The sequence below is a fragment of the Tamandua tetradactyla genome, chromosome 11 (assembly GCF_023851605.1).
Source record: "Tamandua tetradactyla isolate mTamTet1 chromosome 11, mTamTet1.pri, whole genome shotgun sequence".
NCBI lineage: Eukaryota > Metazoa > Chordata > Mammalia > Pilosa > Myrmecophagidae > Tamandua > Tamandua tetradactyla.
This window is the reverse complement of record NC_135337.1, coordinates 100,760,033-100,767,925: the sequence shown is the minus strand read 5'-3', so window position 1 is coordinate 100,767,925 and position 7,893 is coordinate 100,760,033. Positions and strand designations below refer to the sequence as shown.

General features: G+C 38.6%; 1 pseudogene; it reads left to right on the top strand.

Moving 5' to 3' along the window:
- The first annotated feature begins 3,796 nt into the window (after positions 1 to 3,796).
- On the top strand, positions 3,797 to 4,965 carry LOC143649327 (telomeric repeat-binding factor 2-interacting protein 1 pseudogene; annotated as a pseudogene).
- Positions 4,966 to 7,893: the final 2,928 nt, after the last annotated feature.

Genomic DNA, 7,893 nt, shown 5'->3' with positions numbered 1-7,893 from the left:
GAGACTTCAGAAACCATCAACAAAAGCATGCAGGACTTTGGGCATGTCATACAAAGATGTAAAGAAAAAAGGATCTTCAGTATGATCAAAGAAATAAAGTAAACACAGAGAGTGAATTAAATTATATCATGAATATAATAGCTAAACAGAATAAGAACTAAGATAAAGAGAGAAACTGTAATAAGAAACTCAACAGATATTGGAGTTAAAGACAAAAATAACTGAAATAAAAATTCCTTAGAGAATTTCAACAGCTGATTGGCACTGGCAGAATAAAATGTAGGTGGGCTTTAATATGTCTGTAGTGGTTTGAAAGTGTATGTACTCCAGAAAAACAGTTCTTACATCAACCCAGTCCTGTGGGTGTGGATCTATTGTACGTAGGATCTTGCGATGAGGTTACATCAGTATGGTGTCACCCACTTCAATGAGGATGAGTTTAATCTGCCCCAGATTTCTGAGGGGTTGGAGCATATTGCAAGGGAATGACAAAGAGTCAGGCTACCACCTACTCTTCTGAGAGTGCTGAGAATGTGCCTTGGAGATTTCAGAAACTCTAGCCAGCACCCCAGTTTCTCTAGAGGGTAGAGACTACTCCCAGAGGAATAATTCTCAGAGATTGGAGCCTTCACTCCAGTATTTGGGCAGGTTATGGCTGCTGCATAGGCATGTGGAAAGCATAGGGCTGTGAATCCATCAGGTGCAGAAGACAAAACATCATTCCATAGATGACTTCTAGACCCTGATAGTTAATGGAGTATGTCTCACAGTGTTTTGTAGCTGTTTGGGAGCTGTGATCCATGTTTTCCTTCTAATTTTTCCCTTAGGGAATAGAAATGTTTATCCTATGCCTGCCACTCCTCTTTATATTGGGAACAGAAAACATATTGTCTATGTTTAATAGGTCCACAGACTGAAAGGAATTGTGCTCCAGGGAAGAAAACAATTTTGACAGGATTTTTTACTTATTGCTTGTGAAATGACATTGGGCTTATTTTGTATTTTTCATATGGAAATAATAAGTAATTTGAGGTCCAGAGGGTAGAGTGGTGAGTTGAAGCTATATGTACCACAGCAAAACATATTCTTAAATAATAAAATCCATTCCTGTGAGTGTTCTTAAATTGTAACTAGGTTCTTGTGATGAGACTACTCCAGTTTAGGCATCACCCACCTCATTCAGGATGGATCATAATACTCTTATTGCAGTCTTTTACAAAAGGAGTAAATACATATATAGGGAGAGTGAAAGTTGAAGAAGCAAGAAGCTGAAGTCACAGAACAAGGAAAAGAAAGGAGAGACCAGTAGATGCCACTATGTGCCTTGCAATGTGGCAGAGAACCCCAAGAACTCTAGCAGCCAGACCTCGGTAGAAATAATTTCCTAGATGATGTCCTGATTTGGACATTATCCTGGACTGTAACTGTAAGATAATAAATTCCCATTGTTTAATGTCAACTCATTTTATGCTATCTGTTTGAGCAGCCTAGCAAACTAAAATAATGACAAATGAAATTAGTTTGAGCATCAGAAAGAAACAATAATGAAAAAAGTTAGAAAATCTAGGAGACCTGTGGGCATCACCAAGCTTAGCAATATAGACATTATAAGAGTCTATGAAGGAAGTAAATAAAGAGAGGGGCAGATGGAATATTCAAGGAAATAGTGGCTGAAAACTTTGTAACTTTACCAAAATGGACATACAAATTCAAGAACCCCAACAAATATCACATGTGGTAAAGCTTGAAGAGAACCATGCCCAGACACACTACAAACAAACTGTTGAATACCAAAGAAAAAGTGAAAATTCTGAAAACAGAAAGAGAAAAGCCAAATGTATTTTATAAGAAAATTCCTATACATTCTTCTAGAAGTTTTATGTATTATTAGGTTTTACATTTAGGTCTATAATCCATTTTGACCTAATTTTTGTACATAGTGAAAAGTGCTTCATCACATTGCTGTTGTTCTTCCATGATAATCATTCTTTAATTCATCAAAGTAAAGTAATTTTTAATGCATAAGTGTCCTATCATTTAAAGCAACACGTGTTAAAAAGATTGTCTTTTCTCTATTGAATAAATTGTCAGTGCACTTTTATTGAAAAGCAATTGACTGAATATGTATTCAAATCAATATATTTCTGAGTTTATGAATTAGTCTCTGTGTTGGCTTTTTCTACTTGACTCATGTCCAGGATGTTCAAAGCTAATATTGATAATAGCACATAAAATACCACATGGCAGAAATCTGAGGGACTTTCATTTCTTTATGTATATATGGACTCACATTTCCTTATATGATACCATATGCCAGAGAACTTTTACCTCCTAAATATGTTTAGAAAGCATTTTTATGCATTTCCATTTTTTAACTGTCTCAGTTCTTGAGATTGAGTTTCTATTATGAGAAGTTTAAAATAAGTGCCAATCATTCTTCCTGTGCTACTTCTGAACACCTTATATATATCCTCTGTATTTCCTTTTTATTTACAAGCCTTTGTCAATATTTTATATCCTACATAATGAGGATGAAACTCCTGGACATGACAAATCAGTTCTTATAATCTGATTCCCAAATACCCCTTTAGTTATCTTCACTATTAGGAAAGAATTTATTCTCTAATAGTTAACATTAAAATTACTGTAATTTCTCATGCAAAATGAAGTGGTCAAATACCTTCGTACCATTCATCTCCATGATGACTGGGAGAATCGGTTGTTATTTTTTAACTCAAGTTTCAATACCAAGGCTGAGAATAAAAGTGTATTGGACTGACATCTAAAAGAAAGAGGAAAGTGAAACCTGAACCCCATGTTGTAGAAAAGATCATGTTTGGAACTGGTCTGTGGTATCCACAAAAAATTGCTATTCAATTTCTGATGAAAGGAAAATCAAGGGATATACATGATACTGATCATGGTATCATCTATGTTGGAATGGAACCTTTCCTTCCTTAAGTCAAGGATATTTAGCAGCTCCAGAGATTCCCTGGATGCAATCCATGATTCGTTTAAACTTTGTCCCCTTTATGAACCAGAAAACTATAGGTTCTGGCAACTGGACAGAAGAGCTTACCATAGGAGAATGTGGAGCTGGTCTTCACAGATGTTGGGTGAATTCAAACTGAAGTCTGTGTATTGTATAAGGACACAGCTGGATCCTGGCCATAGACTTTAAAGCCCAAAGGGCATTGTTGCCTATTTCTTAGGCAGACATACCTGGAAAGATAAATAAAAACTGAAGCATACAGAACCAGAAAGAAAGAAAATGAAATGTCTGTTCAAATGTAAAAGACAGATACTAGGGTTTAAGACATTCAGAGTATTATGAGACATCTTTGAACTCAATGGCTAGAAGATCATTGATAAGGAAGGGAGATGATGCGGGCTCTCTTTACACTATTCTGTGCAATGCATTTTCCTCTTCATTCATCTTGTTATCTGTTAATAATTCTTCAGGACTCAACTCAGATATCATTTCTTCTAGGTCTTAACTCTGTCCTAATTTATGAGAAGGCACAGAATAATTTTACAGAATTGAATACAAATGTGCCATACTTTATTAGTTTTTAAAATAGTAATAATCCAGTATCTTTTACAAGCACACACACAATACTTTAATATATATTAATGTATATAACATACAGAATTCTTATATAATATTTATGAATTGCATTAGTTAACATAAAATGGTAGTGGCATGGATATGGCTATGGCTCTGCCCGGACCTCTTTTGCAGTGGTGGCATCAGTGGCACTCCTGCAAGCTAGGTGGTAATTTGCTGACAGCACCTATGGTATACATGATGGATTTAAGCAAAGACCCTAGTGGATCCACCTATTCTTCAATTCTATTTTTGCAGGAGGACGGCAGCTCCATATCCTTGTATGTGCAGCCCAGCCCAGTGAAGTGCTAGTGTAGACTCTCATCCTTCATGGCAGCTGCAATGGTGTCAGGTGGAGGATCTTAGGCCAGGCTGCTGGTCGAGCCCAGGAAGGTGCTGGCTGAGACCTTGGGCAAGTTCATCTCCATGCAATACATCCTGGACTGCATGAGGCACACAAGTAGCTGGAGTTGGAGGCCTATTTTCTGGGCCCAGCTGGGGACAACAAGACTCCTGAGACAAACCCCAGGGCCTTGGCCAAAGGTGCTGCTGCCAGGGAGTCAGTGCTGCTCATGGGGTGGATAGCTTTTACACATGCAAATGAAGTAGCCAACCTGAAGGAAAATGCTTGCTTGCTCTATGGAAAGTGATGGAGAAATGTTCACTCACCCTGCACTCATGACAGGCCTGGAAGGACTGCAACCTGAAGCACCTGCAGGGTCAAAAGCAAAATACCTTCTGGGGGATGTCCCTGTTATCCCTCCTCCCAGAAGCTCAAGCACAAGATGGAGCAGGATCCAGAGGCTGCTGGCAGCAGGGGACCACAGAATAAGGGAACTCCAGTCTTGCCTGAAGAGGAAGAAAAGAGATCCAAGAGAATGAAGAGACAGTCAAAAAAAGTGCTTATAGAAACTACTCAGGAGTTTGAACAGGTGGTGGTGGATGAAAGTCTTGATGTTGAGGCACATATAACAATGTGATGATAATCCATCCATGACTGAGGAGGACTCAGAAACAGAACCTGATAAAGAAGAAGAAGAAGGAGGATGAGGAGGAGGAGGAGAAGAAAAACTTTCTCCACCAGAGGTGGGAGCCTCCATTAAAATCATCATGTAGTTAATGGACAAGTTTAACCTCAATCTCTCAACAGTTACACAGGCCTTCCTGAAAAATAGTGCTGAGTTGGAGGCTGCTTCCTTCTTTTTAGCATCTGGTCAGACAGCTGATGGATACCCCATTTGGTTCCAACAAGAGGACATAGATTTGCAAAAAGATTATGAGCATTCCTGGCATGCATTTGTTTAAAAATTTGTGCTCAGAATATAGTTAGTAGGATCAAATTCAGAAAAAGTAATTGACAAGATGATGAGAAAAGAGATGTGCAGCAGATGAGGTAGGAGAAAAGATTTGTGACTTTTAAACTTTGAGGATCTCTCACATTAAAACTGACACCTGCATTTTGACCCACGTAACTATTGCTCTGCAAGTCACAGATTTTGTAGACAAGCAGAGTTGTTTATAAGGATAGAAATCTAAGGAATTGCATATATTTAAAGCTATCCCTGGCAAATTTCAGTTGGTTTATGAAAGGAAAACCCACACCAGAAGTAGATTGGTCTACTTCGAAGTAATCCTTTGTTGGAATGGAGCCCCTGCTGTATTGGTGGTGGAAACTAGTGACAAAATCAAAGGAGGGAAATTTGGCATAGGATTTTTCTGGCAACATGAATAAGAACTTTGTGTCCTTTGGCAGAAGCTCATACAGATTGTGATGAATTCAAAGTCAAGAATCCAAAACTACAAAAAGATTTATCTACAAGGCACTGAACTTGGGTTGTCTCAAACCCTTGAAACCCTTGCATCTCCTAACACATTTCCCACTGAGCTCTGATTTCTGGACTGCTTTGAAAGTCCAATAATCCCTTTCTAACTTAATACTTAAAATATATGCTGTTCTTTTCTCCAAGTCCTTTTCCTGTTAGTCAAATATCTAGCATGTGTTACTTTACCTACTGTTCTACTTTGCTAGCTGCCAGAATGAAACACACCAGAGATGGATTGGCTTTTAATAAAAGGGGATTTATCTTGTTAGTTCTTCAGAGGAAAGGCAGCTAAGTTTCCACTGAGGTTCTTTCTTATGTGGAAGGCACAGGATGGTCTCTGCTGGTCTTCTCTCCAGGCCCCTGGGTTCCAACAACTTTCCCTGGGGTGACTTCTTTCTGCACCTCCAAAGGCCTGGGCTGAGCTGCAAGTGCTGAGATGAGGAATGTGAAGCTGCTTAGCTGTGCTACATTGTGATCTCTCATCTAAGCACCAGCCAACTAAGACAAACATCACTCATTGCAGCAGAAACCCCTCCTAGCTGACTGCAGATGTAATTAGCAACAGATAAGGTTCACGTACCATTGGCTTATATCCACAGCAACAAGACTAGGTATGCTCACCTGGCCAAGTTGACAACTGAATCTAACTAACACACCTACTGCCTGATTTTATTTAAAAACCCCCAAAATCCTAGAAAGTCTCAAGAACAATCTTAACTCTGTAAGTAATAACTCTGTTATTTAGTGAGGATGATTCTTTACTAAGGATTATGTTAAAGATTTAAAAATAAGTTAGTACATTGATTCTATTTGTCCTGTTGCTTTCATTGTTAAAAATAAAATAGGGCCAGTCACAGTGGCTCAGCAGACAGAGCTCCTGCCTGCCATGCCAGAGACCCTAGTTCAGTTCCCAGTGCCTGCCCATGCAAAAAAAAAAAAAGAAAGAAAGAAAAGAAAAAGAGAAAATAACTTTGCATTTTTTTAAGAAGCCAATAAATAAATAAATAAGTAGATAAACTAGTAACAGACAGATGGAGCACAGGGCATTTTTAGGGCAGTGAGACTATTCTGTATGAAATGATAATGATGTTTTTAAGTTTGTTAAAGGATGGTAGAATGCTCTATACCAGAAATGGGATGGCTTTTACAAAGTGTATTTATTACACTGCAAATTCACTGTTCTAAGGCCATAAAATTGCCTAGCCTAGGACATCCAGGGAAAGATACCTTGACTCAAGAATGACTAATCAGTCCTTTCTATTTAGAATGATCATTGGCAATGTATGCTAGCTTTCTTTCCTGGCTTCTTATTTCAAATGGCTCCCCCAGGGCTATTTTCTTTCTGCATCACCAAAGGTCTCTTGGTGTATTGGCTTTGATAATTTTTCCAAAATGGTTCCCTCTTAAAGGACTCAAGTAAGCAACCCTAAATTGAATGCATGGAGACAGATATCCATGGAAACCATCTAATCAATAGGTCCCACCCAAAATTAAGTTGATCACAACTCCATGGAAACAACTTAATGAAAATGATTCCACCCAAGTATTGAATGAGGAATAAAGACCATGATTTTTCCGGGCTATGCAACAGTTTCAAATTAGCACATTCCACCTTCTGGACCCCAAAAGTCATGTTCTTTTCATATACAAAACATACTCATTCCATTATAATATCAGAATATCCTAAGCCATTTTAATAGCAATATTAATAATATGCAAAGTTGGAAACTAAAAAATCATAGCAAAGTCAGCTATCAGCATGATCTATCCTATGGCAAAATTCTCATCTGGCCCTGGACCAGTAAAATTAACAAGTTACCTGTTGCTAATATACAAAGGAGGTAGAGGCATAGGATAGATGTTCCCATTTTAAAAGGGAGAAATCAAAATGGACACAGTGATTGCTGGTTCCAAACTGTCCTGTAAACCTGAAATGAAAACTCCATTAGATTTCAAAGTCTGAGAGTGGTTTACTTTTGGGGCATTATAAAGAGGCAGTCCCACCCTTCCAAGAGCCTATACAGTGGCCCAACTCTCTCCAAATGCAACCTTGGAGAACACATAGGAGACCATCTTTTTTCTGGGCCTGACTGTCTCCAAACATCGGAGCAACATCTGAGCTCTCTGTCATCTCCAGGGCACACACTCAATCCCCTGAGAATAATGTGATGATAGCAAGGGTCTCCATAATCCCAAAGAATGTGCTCCACCCTATTCAAGGCCTGACATGTCACAACCTCTCCAGTGGATGGCGGTAGAAGGCCTAATATTTGCCTTATGGTCAAATTCACCCTCTACAAGTGCTTGTGTGGCCTGAAATTTCTTGGCTTCAGACCTTAACTGCCAATTTTCCTTCAATTTGTCCCTTTTCTCTCTTTTTTAGCCAAGACTGGAAGTTATTCTCTTTATACAGATTCCAAAATACCCTTGTTGGCTTTCTATGTAGCGTGTAGGTTTATAACC